Genomic DNA, 23,628 nt, shown 5'->3' with positions numbered 1-23,628 from the left:
TGTATATGAATGTTTTGTTCCGATTTTAAATGTTTGTTCAGAAGTTGTTTTTGCCATCAACCTTCTCATACCTTGTTTACCTGATCTAAGAACCTTAACTGCACACCTGAGGGCATGGATGATGTTGCTTGTTATGCCCTCCAGTGAGATCACAATTTTTACATTTACAATTTTTATGTTGACTTGCTAATTCAATATGAAGTCATAGTAATTACTTCAATTTCCACTTATAACATCCAGAGGATAGAACAATATACCCATTGTTTTATACTCTGGAGTATATATATAAACATCTAGAGTATAAAAACAATCTACCCATTGTTTCTCTAATGTGGGGTTAATATTTAGTCTGCAACAGACAAGACTGCCTTCTCTTTCTAGTGTCCTTTCTGATGAACCCTATTAATCAGTAGTATGTTTTTTAAAAAAATCTCATTTTCAAGCCATGTAATAGATTATGTTTGAGTTACTATTTAACTTTCTGCCTCCAATTTTTGAGGATTCTAATCCTGTAGTTCAGTCCAAATTATACATTTTCGGTCTTAAATTTTTTTTGCCTTCTCAAGTTTTTCTTTTAATGGTAAAAACCAAAGGCCTGATTTTAACACAGCTTTTACATAATTGGTTTAAGTTAGCAAAATGTATTCAAAGCACCCTGACTACTGTTTTAACATATCTTTTAAACTACTGGCTTAACACATTTTTGCTGAAATGGATAATTTCTGACTTAAATGATGAAACTGCCTGATTGTTTTACTATCCTAAAGGCAACTTACCAACAGATACACCTTGGACCCCAGGAGGGCAGCTCTGCAAGGGAAAGGATGTACTAAAGCCTGATTTGAGACTCAAGATCAAAGGAAGAAGGTCAGGGCCATCTCCTTGGAGGACTTGCTCTGGCAGGTAGCACATTAGAGCTGGTCTGATCTAGGGTCACATTACATTTCTGCTTAAGGAAGTCAGTCTCTGGACAAATGACATTAGAAAAATCACCTGTGCGTTAACTCCCCAGGAACACAAATCCCACAACATGGACACGACGGCATCATGGCAAAGTGTCAAATACTCATTTACAACCTCATGGTTGCCTGTGCGTCACTTCCCCTGCAGGTAGCTAAAAGTAAGGCCATTCACTTCAACCACTAGCTCACCCTCCTTAAGCCATATCTGCTGCTAGATCAGGGGTTCTGAATCCTATAACTGTCATCATCACATTGCAAACCCTCTGGGGGGACTTTTAGAAAGCAATGCTTCCTGAGCCCCACCCCAGGTCAATTAAATCAGAATTAACAGGGATGGGACCTGGGTTGATTCTAAAGCACAGTCAAGGAAAATGAATGCCAAGACCTATCCGACAGAGGCGCTTTATAAAGAAAGCCTTGACAATCAATTGAAATAAACCTTCTCTGAAAGCTGCCCCCCAATTATTCCAGGCCACGTCCTTCACTGCCCAGGTAACTGAGAGCTCTGGGCTCCAGAGGTTCATTGCTGTACCCCCAAGGTCCTTTTCTAAAATGACAAAACTTCCAAAGAATTCTCCAGGGTTTCATGTGTGCAACAGTTGAAACTATGTTGTGTTGGAGGGTTTTTTTTTCCTGAAAACACATGTGTCCTTTTGTTTCACGGTCTCACTTGGCACAAAGCACCCAGTTCATTTGCCCATCAGATTAGCTTGAATTACATGCTTTTACTGCTCCTACAAGCTAGTGCAAGAGACCTACAATTAACTGTGGGCTGGTTTAAGCCCTAAATAGAACTAATGTCTGCCCCGACCAAATGCCTCAGGACCTGCTTTTTTTTTTCCTGTAAATTGCTATTTTTATAGGCTGTCTTCCAAAAGTTGAGCCCCAATACAAGTTGAAACCGTAAGCCTACTAGATTCTCCTCACAATAACTGTTGAATCCTTACCACTTGCACTCTCTCCAAAAACTTAGCCAAATATATAATATTGTCCTCGCAACGGAAGACAGAATTGCTGCTCGTAATGCAATCTCATTCAAGTTCATGTAATGGCAGAAGTGAGAGGAAACCACTAACACTTTTGTCCTCTCTGGGTAGGTATTTATGTGTCAAGACAGAGTAAGACATAATGTCTCCTGTCTCTGTATCTGCAGATTGAAGAGATCATTCATTTCTAAGAGATCATTTGGCACTCAAGTTGAAAATACCAGGAATGTTAGAAAATTCCAACACCGTGAGTTCTAAAATGATGACAGAGGACACAAATTGGTTCTGGTTGGTTAAATTTTGCAAACTTCAGAAAGGGAAAAAGATGAATGGATAACAAGCGTGATTCTTACTTATGGGCCTCCATGGAAAAGTAGCATAATATCAGTATTACGTTACCTCTCCTTTCCGTCAGCAATGAGTTACACTGTCGGTCCCTGGCAGGGACAATCAGATAAAACTCTACCAAGTGCCTGTGGAATTTGCTGCTCCTGGCATCAGGACTGAAAAAGCAAGAGTGAATGAAGCAGAACCAATTCTGCCTCTGGAAATGGGAGGCTGGGGGAGAAACATCTATGCACCCCATCAGTAGAGCTGCAGGCTTCATTTCTCCATAGATCACATTTCCCCCAACTGCTATCATCAAGGAACCAGAGGAGGCTCTCGATAATAGGAATTGGAAGTGGAAAACGGGTCCTGAACTTACATCTTCCCGTGCCTGACTCTGAAGTCATGTGTTCTGGAATGAACTTTGCTGGAACAAGTCGTATCCATTACTTCACCTGAGAGTCAGACTCTTAGCCTGACATCCTTAATGGTCAAATTAGACCACTATTTCCTCAAGCTCAACTTTCATTCTTGAACGAATCATATGGGATTCATGGTATCATGTTAGATTGCACAGAAAGTCAAGAGGTCCATTTGGTGCTAAGGAGACAAACACCTTTGTGCTACTCGAAAAGTACCCGTTCCTCTCTCATTTTAGGATGGAAACATACCTTCCTAACCACCCTTGCCCAGGAAGCCTGGTCTGTGATCTAAGTAATCTTGTTGTCTCCTCCATGTACATATGACTGTTTTCAAATATGTGTAGATGGTGTCATAACAATAATGAACAAATTCATTTAAAAGCATTTCTAAATTTAGATTAGTTTTTGACATTATGCATTTCATCAATACTGGATACTAAATATACAAGTACAGCCTGCACAACTTTTACACATCACGAGTAGTTCCTTCACGTTTGGAATCACTGAACTGGAAGACTACCCAATTTCACTATTGTCTGAGGTCACTTTCACAGCCCTGTAAATATCCTTTTAAGAGTCTGAAAAACAAAATCCGATATGCTACAACATTATCGTCCTATTCCATACAATGGTGATGATAGAATGGTTGTAATGAGGATGACATCAGGAAGAACATACCAAAGTAATGATGACTTTGCCCAATATCTTGAAAGGTCTTAGGTTCACAAGCTGGGGTCTTATCCTACTCCAAGGCTCCTCCCACTTCACATGGCCTCCTGTTTGTCACTTCCATAAGGTCAAGGTCACCTTTTCTTAAGTAAGAGCTAAGAAGGCAGCTTTGGGGGTCAGACGATGTAGGTTTAAATCCCAGCCCTACCTCCCACTAGCTGTATAGCTTTGGGCCGCTTACCTACCCTCTCTCAGGATGCTCTTCTGGGAAATGGATCCACAAGGAGTACCTACAGCGAGATGGGTCATGAAGGGTCTTAGCCCCAGAGCCAGGCCGAGTGTTTGCCATCCATACTAGCTGTTTTTCTTCTTATAATTCCCTTCAGTCAAGTTGGTCAATTGATCATACACTCCTTCATAACCCGTTCTGAATCATCTCCAAGCCAGACATTGGCCCAAAGCACTGCTCTGGTTCTGCCTCTTCCAGAACCTTCCTACATTTCAAATTTTGTTTTTCCTTACATCTCCCACATTTTCAAGCTTAATTGCAGATTTGCTTACAATACAAGGGTTCTGGATATTTATTTATGAGCCTTTCCCCCTCTTGCCCAGGTATGGAGTATGGAATATGCCCCCAAGTTGCCTGTAAAGACACACACACACACACACACACACACACACACACACACACACACACACACACACACACACACACACACACACACACACACACACACACACACACCCATGCAGGTATACATCAGAGACTTGTTGGCAGGTAATTACCTTCCATGCTGATGGCTCTGAATTGCTGGGTGCCTTCCAGCTGTGTTCATTCTTCAAGCTTCACTTCCCATCCTCCTTGCAGCTGTTTCTGACTGCAGGAGCCCTGGGGCAGCAGAGCTGCTCAGCCCTTTCAGTCTTGCCTCTTCTTGCCCCTATAAAGAACTGGTGCCCTGAGCTACACAATCCAGAGCAAACACGTAAGAGACTTTACAACCCAGCCCAGTCCGGGAGCACAAAGCTATCTTTCTATAAAGTCAGTCCAACTGTTGTCCTATTAATTTGTATTTTATTGGCCAAACAGTGCTTGTCCAGACACGGTGGGACTATTTTTATCCAGACTATCACTTTGCAGGTGTAGCAAGCAATGCAACCTGGACCTCTTTTGTGTCATCCAACAGTGGGAAATTGAGGGCTTAGTAAGTGCATCACCCATGGGCTCCTCCCCATCCATCTCTTATCTACTCTGTGGTGTCCACCCTGCAAGGACGAACACTCCCGGGTGGATAGGAGGAGAGGTTCTATGGCTGGTCTCCTAGGAAGAGAGGACTATTTCAATGTGCACTTCCTGAGGGAACAGTGGGAAAGGGACAAACAAGAGGAGGGGGCTAAGTGGCTCTGCAGAGCTGGGCTGACACCCAGGGGGCTCTCTGGGGTCAAGGATCACTCTTCCCACTGCGAGTCAAATTGTGTCAAGGTTTTGATCCCCTAGCATTCTTCTGTGGTCCTCCTTCATTTGCAGATTGTTCAATGCCTCCAAATTTGATCTTGTTATGGGAAAATCATTCTCATTTGAAACTTTGGGGATAATATGTAATTTTAAAATTAGGGTGTGAATGCATTGAAGCTATTTTGAAATACCGTATGCTAAATTTCATTCAAAAAGTGTGGGGTTGTCTGTCTTTCAGCTCAATGCCTTTTTCTTGTAATACATCCAGTCTCCTGACACTTAAATGTCAACATCTGTGAGGAAGGACTTATAGTGTTAATGTATAAATGACTACAATGTATCCCCCCTCTCCCTATATGAAAGAAATAAATAGGGGTTAAAAACACATTGAAAAATTGATGATCTTGTACAAATCTAAATTTTATTCTGTCTAGGAGAGGAAAGCTAGTAAAAATGCCTGACTCAAAGCCTGTTCAATAAGCATTGGTTTGTTGAGTGTTTAAAAAAAAAAAGTATGGGTGTTTTTTTTTTTTAGACCTTCCACTCTCTCTCTTCTCCTTCCCATTGCCCAAATAGCCAACCAAATGAGCATTGTTTTTTCATGCTTTCAGCAATCTTTGCTAAAATGCTCACTGTGCGTTCATGACAAATACACCCCTGTGGCTACTTGTAGGAGAAATAAACCCCAGCATGAAAATACCAAAGCTTCCCTCTTTTCTTATGTAAATAAATCTCCAGATGGCTCATTTGTAAGACTGTGTTTACTAATTCTTGTTTTCTTTCTAGACAATCTGTTCCCAGTAACCATTCTATTGCTGAAACTTGAGGTAATGCTTACAATTTCATTTCATGAAAAGTCTATCAGAAGATGTGGTCTAGGGGGGTGGGGGGGCCCATGTCACACACACACACACACACATACACAAAACCCTCAGGAAGGACTGAAAATCCTTGATATTGTTATTTTTGTTGGACAGGAGATATTTTTCATTAGAGACAGAAGAGAATAGTTAATTTCAGGCTGATTAGAATATCAGAGCTGGAAGGGACCATAGGTTCCTTCTAGTCCAGGGATGGCAGTCTGTGCCGCACATACTCTCCCCCTCTCTTCCATCTTGTGCCCGTGGCAGACATCACCCAGTACTCATGGCATCCTTTCCAGTGGATCTCAGAGGTGATCTCGGTAACGTTTTCAACATGCCTCACCAAGTCACTATTAATCAATTACAGTCGACACTTAAGACGATACACACGTGCCATAGCTAAGTCCTCCTTTCACAGAGAGATTGAGACTCTGAGAGAGGGAATAATATGATTCAATGTCTCTCTGCTAGTTTAGAGCATGACTTCTCAGCCTGGGAAATTCAAACAGAGCTCTGTGATACTGGATGGGAAAATTTTTTACATCTTCATTTTCAGTGCCCCTAACTATAATTTATCATTTCCTTCACTTATAAAGGAAAACAACACCAGAGCAGTATTACCATATCTGACTCTGTCACTAATGGCAATTACATATATTTTCATGTAACATTCACTGGTTACAGATTTCTCAAAATATCACATATGCTCTTGCTAATGCTAAATTATAGTAGTTATGAGACCTGCAGCTAGATCTTGTATTTTAATGCATTGAGAAGAACATATACTATTATATCATAAATTTGTTTTTTTAATATTTTGATAACTATATCTCAATACACTTGGCTCCCTTTTTAATTCTGTGTATTTGATTTTATGTATTTAAAGCACTGTTCTAAGAAGGGAATCCTCTTTCTTTATCAGGCTGTCAAAAAGGTCCATGGCACAAAAAAGATTTAAAACCCCTGGCTAGGAGAAAAGCCAGGTCTCCTAAATACTTACCCTTGTGTTCTTCTCACTGATAAAAAAAAAAGGGGGGGGGGTGGGCTTACCATGAACTCCTGCCATCTTAGATGGAAATTTTTTAATTTAAAAACTATGCTCAATAGAATCAATTGAAGGAGGGAGAGAGAGAGAGAGAGAACAGACACATAAAGTAAAAATTCCAAGTTTCCAACCTCCACCTCCTCAAGACAACTATTGCTAATAGTTTGGTATATACGGCTTTCCAGTCACATACACTCATTATGTAATAAAAATGGAATCAAATAATCCATGCTCTTTTACAGCTGACTTTTTTCACTTAACAAAGTAAAAGAATCAGGAATAATATTGTGAATGTCTTTCCTTTATATAAATTTGCTCCATTCTTTTTAGCAGCTACAGAGTATTCTCCTCTATGAATATACCCCAATCCATTTTACAAGCCCCAATAAAGGAGATTTATAATCCAAAGTTTTCTTGGCAGAAGATAACAGAGGGAAGAGTTATCATTTGAACCTGAGCAGATTAGAAATTTGGCTTTAAAGGCTGTTAGGGGGCGTCTACAGGATGGAGTGAGAGTGGTGAAGTCAGTGGCTGATGCGGTCATTGCTAAAACGCCCACAGCCTACAGCCCTCAGAGCGGAGCAAGGGCCTCTTCTTGGGAAGGGCTGGTCTTCTATACAGATGTGGCCATTCCAGGAGGGTGAGCCTGGAGAAAGGGTTGGAGCAGAGCGGGAGAAATCCCATCCCTCTGGCCGAATGACCTCTAGGGAGAGAGGCCCAGTCCAAGAGCAGGAACCAGGCTCTGGGCCCTATGTGGTCTCAAGGACATGCCTCAGGGGTAACTACCTAGGCTTCGAGGGGCTGGTGATGCACCTCTGACAAGTTCTACCAGCTGGCCCAGACGCCCACCCCTGGCGGTGGACCGATTCTCCCTTAACCCCTGACTCTCCACCGCTGCTCTTGAGGCCTTTCCCTACCCCCCCACAGACCTCTTCTACTTCACAGTCACAACTGACCTGGAGGCCAGCCGCCTTGGGATCTGCAGGTTCGGGGAACTAGTGTCATCAATTCCCTCGGGGCAGATAAAGGGGGAAAAAAAAGAAGAAACTCTTTAGTCCTAATCAGTGAAAACACAACCTGGTTGATATCATCATGCCGAACACAATTTTTAAAATAAAAACCAGATAACTCAGGTGAGGCCAGTTCAAGATCAGCGGCTCCAAATAAAAGAAAAGCTTGTTTTCAGAAAGTGAAGCAATGAGACAGCAAGGCAGCCTGGAGCGCATGGGGAGACCCCAGGAGAAGCCCACTCTTGCCTCCCATTAGGACCCCAAGGTGCAGGGAGCTCTGGACTGGGAGTCGGAGACCCCAGGCCCCAGGCTGCTCAGCCCCAGACCCCTGTGAGCCAGGGACGTGGCTTTCCAACCGGGCCTTCGTTTCCGCAGACGTGAAATGAAGGGTTGGACATGAGAACACTTTCAGGTGGACCTGGTTCCTCCTGCCCCTTTTTATTGTCAGTACCACCCACTGAGCTGGCCCAGGACCCAGGGCAAAGCAAGATCATAGGCTGCCGACCTCTGCCGGGTTTCTTTGCCTGAACTAACATTTTTTTCCTCTTTGTGCGTCTATACTTCTCCAAAATTGGGCTGCCACTTCTCCTCATTCCTAACTCATTCCTAATGTCTTTTTCCCCCTCCCCTATAGGCTTTTTTTCCTTTCCTCTCACATCTTGCTGTCTCCATTCTGCCTTGGGTTTCAGCAATTTTAAATTCCCTGGCTTTGAGTCAGCTCTTCTATCAGAACCAATGTGGCTCCAGACTGTTCTACCCCCGTACAATGCAGGAAATAAAACAAAGCCGGGCTTGTTCCCAGTTTGCTAGGCTGCAAGTTTAGGGAACGGGGGCTTCAAATCCTTTCACGATTTTGTTTTGGCACCAGAGCGTCTGTGTTTAATTCTGCGTCTCCTGCCAGACTTGGGAAGCCGAGGTGATAATATCAACATGCGGAGCAATGGCAGCGCGACACGCCACCATCTCCTTCACGGGCGGGGGTGGGGGGTCACTCAAGCACACACACACACACACACACAGAGACACACACACAGACACACACACAGAGACACAGAGACACACAGAGACACAGAGACACACACACACAGACACACAGAGACACACACACAGAAACACACAGAGATACACACACAGAGACACACACACAGACACACACACAGACACACACACAGAGACACAGAGACACACAGAGACACACACACACAGACACACAGAGACACAGAGACACACACACAGAAACACACAGAGACACACACACAGAGACACACAGAGACACACACACAGAGACACACACAGAGACACACAGAGACACACACAGAGACACACACACACAGAGGCACACACACACAGACACACAGAGACACACACAGAGACACACACAGAGACACACACACAGAGACACACACACAGACACACACACACACACAGAGACACACACACAGACACACACACAGAGACACAGAGACACACAGAGACACACACACACAGACACACATAGACACAGAGACACACAGAAACACACAGAGACACACACACAGAGACACACAGAGACACACACAGAGACACAGAGACACACACACACAGACACACACACACAGACACACACACAGAGACACAGAGACACACACACACAGACACACAGAGACACAGAGACACACACACAGAAACACACAGAGACACACACACAGAGACACACAGAGACACACACACAGAGACACACACAGAGACACACACACAGAGACACACACACAGAGACACACACAGAGACACAGAGACACACACAGAGACACAGAGACACACAGACACACAGAGACACAGAGACACACACACAGAGACACACAGAGACACACACACACACAGAGACACACACACAGACACACACACAGAGACACAGAGACACACAGAGACACAGAGACACACACACACAGACACACAGAGACACAGAGACACACACACAGAAACACACAGAGACACACACACAGGGACACACAGAGACACACACACACAGACACACACAGAGACACAGAGACACACAGAGACACACACACACAGACACACAGAGACACAGAGACACACACACAGAGACACACAGAGACACACACACACAGACACACACACAGACACACAGAGACACAGAGACACACAGAGACACACACACACAGACACACAGAGACACAGAGACACACACACAGAAACACACAGAGACACACACACAGAGACACACAGAGACACACACACACAGACACACACAGAGACACAGAGACACACAGAGACACACACACACAGACACACAGAGACACAGAGACACACACACAGAGACACACAGAGACACACACACACAGACACACACACAGACACACACACACAGAGGCACACACACACACACAGACACACACACACACACAGAGGCACACACACACAGACACACACACAGAGACAGAGACACACAGAGACACACACACACAGACACACAGAGACACAGAGACACACACACAGAGACACACAGAGACACACACACAGAGACACAGAGACACACAGAGACACAGAGACACACACAGAGACACACACACAGAGACACAGAGACACACAGAGACACAGAGACACACACAGAGACACACACAGAGACACACACACACAGACACACAGAGACACAGAGACACACACACAGAAACACACAGAGACACACACACAGAGACACACAGAGACACACACACAGAGACACACAGAGACACACACACACAGACACACAGAGACACAGAGACACACACACAGAAACACACAGAGACACACACACAGAGACACACAGAGACACACACACAGAGACACACACACAGAGACACACACACAGACACACACACACAGAGGCACACACACACACACAGACACACACACACACACAGAGGCACACACACACAGACACACACAGAGACACACACACACGGGCACATGCTGACAGATACACCCCCCCCGCCCCACACAGCTATGTGTGCACAGAGACACACACACGTACAGACATCCACGTGCACTCACTGATACATACACTTCCACAAACACACAGTCGAGGGTGCACACAGTCATGAATACACACACAAACATGCAGTCACCCGTGCACACACAGACCCACTCACCCAGGCACAGACACATATATTCACACCCAACACACACACGCCTGGAGAGACACACACGCCCACAGCACAAACCTGGTTGTGTGCAAGGGTGCACACATCCTACACACACACAGACAAGAGGAAAGAAGGAGCTGCGGTCTGGCCCCAGGGAGGGCAGGAATATCAAAGGTTGATCTGTCACAGTAACTCCCCGGCCCCCAGGACCTGAGAGAAAACAGTTTCTGATCACCAGGCCTCTCCAGGAGAGCCCATTATAAAGTTCAACCAATTAAGCGGACGGTTTCTATGGCGACATCTACTTTTCTCAGCTCTGAAGTTCAGCAGCTCCCACGTCCTGGCAGATACGATGGGAGTGCAAGTCGTGGTCAACTCGTGGCAAACTGAAGGACCGGCAGTCTCTCCGACTCCTATCCTCAGGTGACAGTCAGCGTCTCTCTTCTAAACAAGGCACGGGGGTGAGATGGCATCCGCCTACAGAGAGCGTCTGCCAGGTCTGCCAGGACCCCCGGCAAGCCTGTCCCGGGGCAGACCATCTGATTCCCCTTCACACACACGCTCACCCACGCAGGCCACCGTTCCCAAGGGCCAGGCAGGACCCAAGACGCCCCCAGCCCTGGAGGCAGCATGGTGGAGCAAGGGAAACGGTCCCTGTCCATCTGGATCCCACAGCTGAGGGTGCAGGTGGACGGTGATCCAGAAATCACACACAGGGATGGAAAATGACAACCGTGATAAGGGCTCCAATCCCCTCACAGGGTAAGACAGGGTGACAACCAGGGTGACACAGAGTGGACATAACGAGTCTACCTACAGACAGTCTGGCCCACACAGGGACTCAGTCATTAGCTTCCTTGTTATGGCCACCGAGCTCTCCAATACCCAGGATCCCGGAGAGAAGCAGACTCAAATCATCTAAAGACTCATGATCGACACATACCCCCACCCGGGGTGTGTGTGTTTCTGTGTGTGTGTGGCTGCGGACATCTTCCCGTGACTATAGCGGGAGAAACAGATTTCAGAGAAACAGGTTGCTGTGAGGGATACACAAGATGCTGAATGTGCAGTTCGAACACCTGCCGGCACCTGGAAGCTTCCTGATAAAAGTAGCCGGTGCAGTTCCACGGGATCACTCAGTGTCCTAGTTATGCTGGCCTCCAGGTCTCCGGCAAAGGAGTTGTATCCCTCAGAGAGAAAAGAACTTGCCACACAGGTGGGAGAGGGGCCAGACACCCCGAGGGAGGCGGCAGGCAAGGGGCAGAGCAGGCTGAGTTAAAACTTGGCACTGGATGGTCCAGGAAAGGGTGAGCCAAGACTGCCTCGAATCTTCCATGTGAGGCTGCAGGCCCATTTTTAATGTGTTACATAAAAATACAGAAAGGAGAACATTATAGCAAAAATGTTGAACAATGTTTACGAAATAGGGTGGAGTCAAGACTGCCATCTTTTCTCAACAAAGCCCTCTGCCAGCAGCCAGCGTTCCCCTTCAGCTGCTTGCCCATCAGTGCTGGGTAAGAAGGGGCACCCACTGGCCCTGGCTACCCTGGCGGCCACCGTGACGTAGCCTCTCCCTCCATCGAGCATGCCTAGTGTGCTTCACAGAGCCTCTGCTCTGGTCCCCTGCCCTGCTCTGCTTCCTCATGGAGGTAGAGACCCGCCCTGAGTCCCAGGCCTGCCCACAGGAGAGCAGGGGTATGAAATCTTACCTGCTTATCCTTGAAAACAGTATAATATGCTGATTCTGAGTTCTGACAATCACCTCATTTCAATCCTACTCTGCCACTTACCAGCTGAGGACCTTGGAAAGTCATTAATCACTGTAGGCCTTGGTTTCTTCATCCATGAAATGGGGAGAATAATAAGACCTCAGGGAGTTACTATAAGAAATAAATGAGATGCTGCCTATAAATAGCACACCATCCTACACATGACAAGCTCTCTGTAAATGTTAGCTTGTATTTGTTTATACTCCACTTTTCTCCAGAATGGAAGTGTGAGTGAATGTGTGTGTGTGTGTGTGTGTGTGTGTGTGTGTGTGTGTGTGTGTTGAGCAGGGTGGGTAGAAGGAAAAAGGGATGAATAAATAAAGCTGGCTCAGGCATCCCATAATAGCACAGGGCAGGCCACCAACATAGCTCTTGCATGTTGTTCTAACAGTCGCCCCTTAAGGACATACCCATTGCTCAGAAGTGGTGCATTTCCTACTAGTAAGATCAGACAGAAATTTTTCCCAAGGACACATTTTTTCAAAAATTATAAAGATATTCCAGGCAATGACTTACCATAAAAATGGAACTCAAATGATCTCTCGTGATGGTCATTTAAAGCTTATTAATCACCGTAAATTATTTTGACACCCCAGTGAAAAGTCCTCTGTAATGCCTTTAGAATCCCATTTTCATTTAACATTAATTAAAGGCCACTAACCCTAAAGTATTAATAAAATCAAATTCCCCAAAGGAGCTCCCAGCTGACAGGCTTTAGCTCTTGACAAGTTATGAAACCCTGAGCAACACACAGGCAATCATGAAATTTTAACCATGGAAATGTAACCAGCCCAACTGGGATAAAGAGAGGGCATCTCTCAGAAAAATAATAGATACTTTCAATACTAAATTTTATGATCATCATTAGACTATCTCCTGAAGTTTATGGCTATAATGGCTATTTAGAGAAAGATTTTCAAATCAAACAACCCTATTGGTATACTGTATACTTGTTTGGTGGCTCTATTCGATTATCCTGTAAATACCAGGCCCAGGACATACATATGGGTGCGGGTGGAGGGAAGGGACTGTTGACGCTGATGGTGTCAGAGCACAGGAGTGTAAGTGCTGAGACCAAAGACCATCCCTGATCAGAGAACAGAGAGAAAGTCTATGCTACTCTCCCAGAGTATATGTCCCTAAAAAGTCGAGGTCACCAACCAACTCCCCTCTGTAAGAGTGAATATCAGTCGCTCTGGTACTTCTTCAGTTTTGTCTTATTTAATCATCTACTGGATGTTCGCAACCCGCCCCTCAGCATCTCAGCGCCTCGCGAATGGATGGAAGAGGACGCACACCTCCCACGGCAGCTCTGTTCTCGAGGCTGCGTTATGAAGCCGTCACGTCCAAATTCACGCAGCCGAGAAAAAGGCCCTGGGAGAGGATGAACGAATGTACGCAGCTGAGGGCCTGTGTTCAAACCCGCCGTTTTCTCCTAAAAGGGCTGTTGCCTCTTCCCTCCTCCCCTCGGATAGTTGAATGGAACTAAAGATTTTTTAACCTGTATTTCAGAAACTGAAAGTTATGATTTTACACCTTAAAGACATTTTGCTTTAGCCCATTTTCATCGCAAGTCCTAATGACCTACTGAAGCAGAGGCTGTAATTTAGAAAGCTATTGGCCCAGATTCTGATCACCTCTGCACAGTAAGGCACACATCACTAGACAGAGCCCTTCCTGTGTGGAGAAATGTCTCCCATTGTCTTGGTGGCATAAAGTTCCCTTGAAAACCTGTTCTGAAAATATTTTTGAGTGTCCATCTCAAATAAAAACATCCTTTGTGCTGGAGGTACCCATTGTCTAAAGATGAGGTGTCCATTCCAACAGCTTTACGACCTTCAAATCCACTCCACTTCGGCCCCACAAAAGTCCCTGGGAAATTTATCTTTAGGGCCATCTCTGAAGCTGTGGAGGAAAGAAGGAAGGACTCAGACCTCCCCCGACCACATACCTTTATGTAGGATAAATCTGAATGATGCATAGGGGCCAATTTCGGTGGATGAGGAACAGATCCAGCCACTACCTCCAGGAGAAGGAAGGATGCTTCGGGATGTTAATTTCATCTATCAAGTGTCTGAACCCACTGCTGCCACCTTTCCCAACCACTTCAGCTACTCTTCAGTCAGTGTCCCCCAAAGCACAGCTCCCCAAAACATGAGACCCCAAGAGAATACTGACACACTCCACTTTTGACAGACAGTTCCGTCCAGTTAGATGGTCAGGGAGATCTCTCCAACATTCTGACTGCAAGTTGCCGGCTGAGCAGGCAATATCGAAAATGAAGAGCAGATGGGCAACTCCATCTGCTAGCAGAAGTGATGACAGGCCAGCCTCAGGCCCCCACCAAGTCACTTGAGATGGGACTCTATGGTCATGTGACCAATGTTTTCACAAACCCATCAGAACTTATCCATCCAAATGGTTGCTGTTCTCGAGGGGATCACCTTAAAAGGAATTATAATTGTTCTTCTCCTCAAAATCACTTAGAGATCCAACGTTAGAAATTAGTCAGTTTCCAAGTCACTGGGTAAAAGTAAGACTTGAAGATTACATGAGAGGATTAAATAAGGCAGATCTGAAGCATGCCCACCGTGGTACTAAGTATATAGTAGGCACTTGATAGATATTGGCTAGTGTCATGATTATTACCCTCCGACCTCTTAAGATGTGGTTGGGTGCCCTTTTACAAGGAAGTGTAAGCTTCAGTGAGTAGAGGCTGTCAGTCACTCACATTATTTCCCATTTTATTCCCATGAGGCATTGGGAGCACACAATGCAAATCAAAGAATAAAACTACAGTCTTGGGTTAAATAATGTTTCTGTGGTAAAGAATGATGACAGGGCAAGCTTGGATCAATATCTTCAGGAGTGCCACGGAAATTACAAAGTTTCTTCTGAGATCTACCCAGCTACATCACGAGGGCGAAGGGTAGTCATTTGGCCTCTGTTCTTCATCACTCCGAAGTAGGATGTAGAATTACTACGGCAGAGATAATACCACGTGCTCACCAAACCTATTTCCTCTCCCTGGCCACACAGGAAGACTGTGTTCCCAACATCCTTCGCTGTTCGGTTGGAACCACATAATTTTCTGTCGCCATCTTCTTTGCTCCCTCTCTCTCTCTTTCTTCCAAGCCATAAAAATGGGCTCTGAAGTGAAACCAAATGATGGAGGAAATCTGGGTCACAGCCTGGAGAAGAAGCAGCTTTCCTCCCAGGAGAGCTTCCAGATCAGGAACATCTACATTGCACTTTGTGTGAGCAATTCAGACAATTGTATTGTGTTAAGTCATTGAGATGTGGGCTGCTGTTAGCATGAAGTGTACTGGTTAATATAGTTACCTTCCCACTAAAATCTTAGACAACTTCCTGTTTAAGAAAAACCATCTCGGGTATGCAGGACCCAGGTGTAGAGATAGAGTTAACTAAGACCCGACACCCAAGATCTTCCCCTGTCTAAAGCAACTTGGAACTCTAAGCTACAACGTAAATATATATGTATATATATCACATATATGCTTTTGGAGAAGGACTGAATACATAGAAAGTGATGGGTAACTTTGTAGTTTATTTCCAACTTCCAAACCAGTTTTGCAAATAATTTAGATACAAATATCAATTGTAGAAACTTAATTTTAGAGCTAGAAATGAGTCAGAGTCACAGGGAGCATTGGATTTTCAGAACTAGAGGAGGATTGATAGTTTTAGACCAATGTGAGACAGGAACGCTGAAGACAAGAGAAGTTAAAGTGACATATCTGAGGTCACTCACTGGTGAGTGAAGGGGACAAAAATCTCTATCTTCTGATTCTAATCACTTCTACCCTCTCCCTTCTTAGACACAAGCACTAAAGCCTAGATTCTGTAGTGAAAGTGAGAAGGTCAACTCAGCACTGTTTATTTCTAGGGCCAGCTTCAGGTGGCTCCAGGGGCTCCTTCATGAACCGTGCCTTTGAAAGACCATTTAATGGTTGATTCTGTACTGTCAGGACTTGACTTAAGCCAAACAAAAATCACTAAGTCAAGCGATGAGAGAAACAAACAAAAGGTAATGGCTTCTCCAAAGAAGCTGCCCGCCTTACATCTGGGCTGTACTTAGAATCTCACTGCTGAAACGGCTTGATTTGACACAGAGCAAATAAGAACCATCTTTGAAAAAGGGAGGGATTTCATTCTTTCTTCAGTTCTTAGGAAGTTCAAATACTGACTGAAGTCAAAAAGGCATTTTCCAAACTGTCTTTCATAAATAATTAAAGTATTATTAAGTAATGAACAGTTAAGTAAGAAGGTATTTTTTTCAGTTGCATCTTCACAAGTAATTAGCAAGTCATGTGGGTGTTTGGCCCTGTTCCTTGGGGAAGATGCTCCCCGTTTGAACAAAAAGACTGGAAAGAAAAGGCAAAGGAAATGTCAAAGCTGTCCATCTTCTCTTCAAGAATGGGGAAGTGTGGGCGGAATTGAAGGGAGGGGCATGAGACAGTCATGGTCCTTGCCTATCTACTTGGCAGAACCAAACTCTAATTCAACTTAGTCTTTCAGAATAAGACTGTAAACCTCTGAAACCTAGTCCCCTTTTGCACAACTAAGATTGGGGGTGTGGTAGGTTGAATGGTGGTCCACCAGAAGATACAACCACATCCTAATCCCCCGAACTCGTGAATGTGACCTTATTTGGGAAAAGGGTCTTTGTAGATGTAATTAAGTTAAGGATCTCAAGATGATCTCATCCTGGATTACATGGTGGGCCCTAAATCTAATGACAAGTGTCCTCATAAAAGACAGAAGAGGAGAAGGCATGTGAAGATGGAGGCAGAGATTAAAGTTATGCAGCTCTAAGTCAAGGAATGCTTGAGTCACCAAAACCCGGAAGAGGCAAGGAAGGATTCTCCCCTAGAGCCTTCAGAGGGAGAGAGGCCCTACTAACAACTTGATTTTGGACTTCCAGCCTCCAGACGTGTGAGAGAATTAGTTCCTGCTGTTTTAAGTGACCTGGTTTGTGGTCATTTGTTATGTCAGCCACAGGAAGCCAATACAGGGCGCTGCTGGGAAAGAAGGCCCATGGAATATTTGAACCTCCTCAAATCCAACTATGAATTCACCACTCCTCCTTTTAGCATAGAGGCCCTGGGAGACCCCCAGCAATGACATTTACTTATTCACTCAACAAACATTTGCTGATCAAGTATTTGCTGATCTCTACCCTCAGCTAGTTCATAGTCTAGCAGAGAAGGGAGGTTTTGCAAAAATAACAAGATTGGTGCGAACAGGCACCAAAGGTGATACAAAATGTATGGGAGCCCAGAGTGGGATGCTGAGATTCCAGAGGTGCTCCAAAAAGAGGAGCATGCACACTTGTCGTCTCATCAGGAATGGACAGTTTTCCCACCCCGAGAATACCAGCATGGTGAGCAACGTACCTACTACATATTCCTCCTCTCCTCTTCCCTCCCTCAATCAGGGAAGGGAAGGAGGGCTGCGGGGTGGCAGGAGGACCATGAGGTGGTCTCTGTGGAGGGACCAAGTCTCAGATTCTCTCAAAATCTCTCTCTGAAGTCTTGGGTTGAGACCACTACTGCCACCTATGCAATAGTCAGGTACTAATACCTGTGATTTGACACAGGACAAGTAGGATTCCATCCAGCAGCATCTAGAACACAAGTGCCCACCGGAAGCAAGGGCCTGCGTGAGAAAGTCCTCCATCTGAGTTCCATCTCCCACAGTCCTCAATTAAATACGAGGGCAAATGGGGAAAAAAATCCCGCAGAAAACCCACACTTTCCACTTGGTTTTCCTCAGACTAGAAAATGAAAGGCCTGTTGTAATCTGCTGAAAATAAACTGTCCAAAGAATTTGCAGATTCTGAGCGTGGAAGATAGAATGTTGCAGTCGAAGGGAATGAAGATGTTTAATCTAACCAGAGAAGAAGGATCCGCACTGCAGAACCATCAGAATTCACTAAGTCTCTGCTTCTATGACAGGAAACCACCAAGTTTAACATTAGAAGTGTTCATTCAGAAATCCAAATTCTTGGTTGTTTATGCTTTGGGTCCTTAAAAAATAATAGCAGGGACTGAACCAGCAGGAATGGAGATTGAGGACAGAGATACGATGTGGGTAGATGCCTACATGACATCCAGAGTCAATTTCAAGTAGGGTCCAGGGTCAGCAACCCCAAATGAAATCACACAACTGGTCAGCAGCCTTTGACTAAAACCAATTCTGGGAAAGAGACAATCTCCCTGGAAATGTTTATAACTCATACTGGCTCCATCCCTTTCTGCTCTCCAAGGAGGACTGAATCCATTTTGCTCAACACAGCATTTTCAGACAATGTGGGTTTTATGGTTTTTGTGAAACAGAGGAGAAATGAATTGCAAAACCAAATATAACTGAAATGTCTTTGTAATTTTAAAATAAAATAAATGAAAACAGTTCAGACCAAGGATTGCCCTCCAAGAGTGGAAACCCAAACATAATCACTTGCTGCTGAAATATAGGGGAGAGAGCAGAAGTAAATCCAAAGAGATTGAGATCCAAAACTTAAACCCGGTGAACTCAACGGTAGAAATTAAATACAAAGTATTAAAATTTTACCAACCCTAGCAGCTAGGAGTAAAAAGAGTCTATTGTGCTTTCAAATTTTCATGGGTAAGCAACAAATTTGGATTTTAAAAGTTTCCCGCTGCTTTGTGACTACAGATATTTTTTATGTTGTGATAAGCAATTATAACTGAGCAATCCTGTCTCTAGTAGCAAAAGAATCAAATGAATCGCAAATGCATTGCAAAACCTCCACCATGGCAAGTTTTAGAGCTGTCTGAATTGTTCTTCTACCAGGATAAATGTAGGTATAAAACCTGGGAATTCCATATCTACTCAACCTGTCTAAATGTCCAGAAGGGAAATGGCTGAGTAAATACAGAAGAGTCACTTAATAGAATAATACACAGCCCTTTGGAAGATGGTTATGAAAGCTGTATTGTCATACAGAGACTGCTTATGATACAGCATTAAGTGAAAAGCAAGATGAAAAGTGTATATATTCTAGGGGGAGGGATAAATTGGGAGACTGGGACTGACATATACACACTACTATGTACAAAATAGATAACTAATAAGAACTTGCTGTGTAGTACAGGGAGCTCTACTCAATACTCTGTAATGGCCTCTATGGAAAAAGAATCTAAAAAAAAAAAAGAGTGGATATATGTATAACTGATTCACTTTGCTGTACACCTGAAACTAACACAACATTGTACATCAACTATACTCCAATGAATTTTTAAAAAATGCATATGTACTATTAACCATATTGCATTAAAATCCATAGGAAAGGAACCACATCAAATTGTTAACAGGAGCTGTCTTTGCATGCTAGGATTGAGTGCAATTTTTTTTCTTCTCTATATTCCAAATTTAGTAATGTACTCATAATGAAGAATAATGTCAGATAGATGGATAGATAGATAGATAAAAGCTTTTAGAAGCTTCTGGAAAAAATACAGTATTAAATTATTCTATTAGGTTTCATCTTTCTGGTAAGGACACCACGTGAGAAGGTGCAACAGAATGAAAATGAGAACTTGTTTGTTATCCGGATCTCTCCTCTGTTTGTCTCGCTGGGGAACAGGTTTGGAGGAAACTGCATCTGGTTTTAGACAATTTGTGACTGAAGTATCTGTGAGACTCACAAGTAGCAATGCTAAGTGAGTGATTGAGTCTCTGAGTCTACAACGAAGAGGATTCTTTTTACTTTAATTTTATGACCAGGGGATAATCCAGGGGATAAAAATATTTTCAGTCTTCAGATAACGTTCTTTTGACCACTTTTGATAGGTGAAAGTATAATGTAATGAAGGAGCTTGCCCAACCTTTCAGATCCCACTTCAATGCATTTTGAGTTTATCTTTAAGGTTCCACCCTACTGAAATTCTGCGATTCCATGGCAAACGCAAATAAATACGCTGAAACAGAACTCGTTTTTGCAGGCAATAGAAAACAACCCAAATTAATCTAAGCATAAAAGAAAAGAAATACTGGGGAGGTATGAGCACACAGAACTGAAGAAAAGGATGAAATACCAAGTATCAGAGAATGAAGATTCAGAGAACCTTCAGGAGTTCAGGTAGCAGGAAATAACGACAACCTCTTTAGGAAGCAACGGCCAAGAACAATCAATTCTAACAGCTTCCATCCTTGTAGTCAATATGCAGATTTCCAAGAGAGAGAATTTTGATTGGCTTAGCTGGGTCATGTGCTCCTATCTTGGCCAAGAGAGGGCAGGGCATTCAACTGTAAGTCCCACCAAGAATGTAAATTGTTCCAGCCACTATGGAGAACCGTGTGGAGGTTCCTTAAAAAATTAAAAATAGAGCTACCATATGACCCGGCAATCCCACTCCTAGGCATATATCCAGAGAAAACCAGAATTCAAAAGGGTGCATACCCCCCGACGTTCATCACAGCACTATTCACAACAGCCAGGACATGGAAGTAACCTAAACATCCATTTGATAGAGGAACGGATAAAGAAGATGTGGTACATATATACAACGGAATATTACGCAGCCATGAAAAGGAATGAAAGATTGCCATCTGCAGAGACGTGGATGGACCTAGAGATTGTCATACGGAGTGAAGTAAGTCAGAAAGAGAAAAACAAATATCGTATAATATCTCTTATATGTGGAACCTAGAAAAATGGTACAGATGAATTTATTTGCAAAACAGAAATAGAGTCACAGATGTAGAGAGCAAACTTCTGGTTACCAATGGGGGAAGGGGAGGTGGGATGAACTAGGAGATTGGGATTGACACATATACACTACTGTGTATAAAATAGATAACAAATGAGAACCTACTATATAGCAAAAAAAAAAAAAGTCCCACCAAGATTGCACATAATGAAGAAAGGATGTCACCTAAGAGAGGGAATGGATGCCAAGGCAGGAAGATAACCTACAGCCCCTCTTTGTTGCAAGCCCAAGAACGTGCGTTCCATGTGCAATGTTTTACACAGATGTGGTGCAGAAAGAAAACAAGAGCAAGAGTTATAATCGGGTTTATGGAAGCTTCTCTAGGTTATGGCCGTGTGCGTGACCACTGATATATGGGTCACCCCACTTGAAAAAAGACTGAGTATACACACCACACACAGAATCTGTGGCTCAGAGCTTTAGAAAATCAAACAAGAAATTAATAACAAAGACAGTGACTTTGCAGTTATGTTTATAAGCCCTGAGTTCAAAATTAAATGAGCGAAATAGTGAGGGGGGAGAAACCCCAGCCCTTTTGAGTTAAATGCCTTGAACAGTGAAATTAATAACAGAACAAGTCCCATTGTACCAGGAGGCTGTTTTATTGACTTGTTTTCTAACTCCACTTTGAACACAATGAAAGTTGTGTGTCTTTTAAATAAAACAAATATTTCTTCCTCTCTCAATACTACATAGAAACCTCCAGGGCAAAGTAAAATAAAACCTCATTGTTTCAGATTCCACTCATTCCAGAATTATAATAATTTGGCTTGAGCTGCATTGAAGCCGGCCTTTGTACTCGGAGTAGTGGTTTCACTAAACAAATCAATAACGCAAACAATATTGATAGAAGTCCTGTTGAAGCTACTCAAGAAAGGCTTCTGCGTGCAATTTGCCAGAAGCGCCAGCTGCTCATTATAGAGGCGTCTTAATGGCCGTTAAAGCAGAACTGGCGGGGCTGGTAACAGCTAGTTCAAATTTCTACGGGCCTCCTGTATTTCTTTCAAAATTCCACTCTTCCACTCGTGCCAATGTGTTTTCACTCTGTTACTCTAATCAAGCGATGGGTGACCGTGTGTTTAGGTGCAAAAATGTAGAGAGTGGAAGACCTGTTTGCCAACCAGCCTTTAAGAAAAGTCATGGCTGCTGTTTTTATTTTAAAGTGAGGCAACTGGGCTGGGATAGGGAGGGTGGGAGGGAGACGCAAGAGGGAGGAGATATGGGGATATATGTATATGTACAGCTGATTCACTTTGTTATAAAGCAGAAACTAACACACCATTGTAAAGCAATTATACTCCAATAAAGGTGTTAAAATAAAAAAAAAAAAATAGAAGTGTGTACAAATGCCAGCAAACATACCGAAATCAGCACGTCCTGAATGGAATATAAAGTAATATAATCCTGTTATAAATTGTTAATAATTTATGAAGTGCTTTAATCTGTAAGTTCATCTGAGCATCACAGAACATATATGAGACACATGTGACAAAGACAGGAAGTAGTCACCAAACGGTGCACGTGCTCCCCTGCATTTCCCAGCCTTCCTCAGGGGGAGGGAGGGGGCCGTGTGACTCACATAGACTGAGCAGAGATGCTAAGCATCGCTTCCAAGGCAAGGCAGTTACCAGGCGGTGTGCTTCCTCCATCTCCCCATTTCCCTGTCGTGGTGACTTTGGGAGCCCCTTGGTAAGATGGCAAAGAAAATATGAAGAGATCTCAAATCTCTGAGTCACCAGATGGAAGAGACCCTGAAGACCAGCAGGAGATGCTCAAGAATTAAATACATAAATTTTACTCAAGAAAAGAAACATGGTTTCATGACTAAAACACAAAGATTTGGAGTTGTATTGGTGACTTCAGCAAAACTCAGCCTGTTCTAACACACCGGCTGTTATTGTTCCCATCATACAGATGAGAAGACCCAGACTCACAGAGAATAGAAGGCTTGTTGAAGATTACGCTGACGGCAAGTAGCCGGGCCCGGAATATAATTCAAACCTTCTGATTCCAGCCCTCATTCCCCTAAGACCCAAATTAAGATGTTCCCTGAATACATATACTATTGACCAGCTGGGATTCGATAACAATCTGTACAATTAACATGCAATTTCAGAAAAGACACTTCTGTTCCTAATTTGTTTGTATAATCCAGGGCCTCTTCACTTCTTCACTTGTAGGCACTGCAGAAGAGAGAGGCCCTGTGCACCAATGAAGCCTAGAACATGCCGTGAACCTCTACTG

This window comes from Stenella coeruleoalba (genome assembly GCF_951394435.1).
Source record: "Stenella coeruleoalba genome assembly, chromosome: 16".
NCBI classification, from domain to species: domain Eukaryota; kingdom Metazoa; phylum Chordata; class Mammalia; order Artiodactyla; family Delphinidae; genus Stenella; species Stenella coeruleoalba.
Note: the sequence above shows the minus strand (reverse complement) of the source record.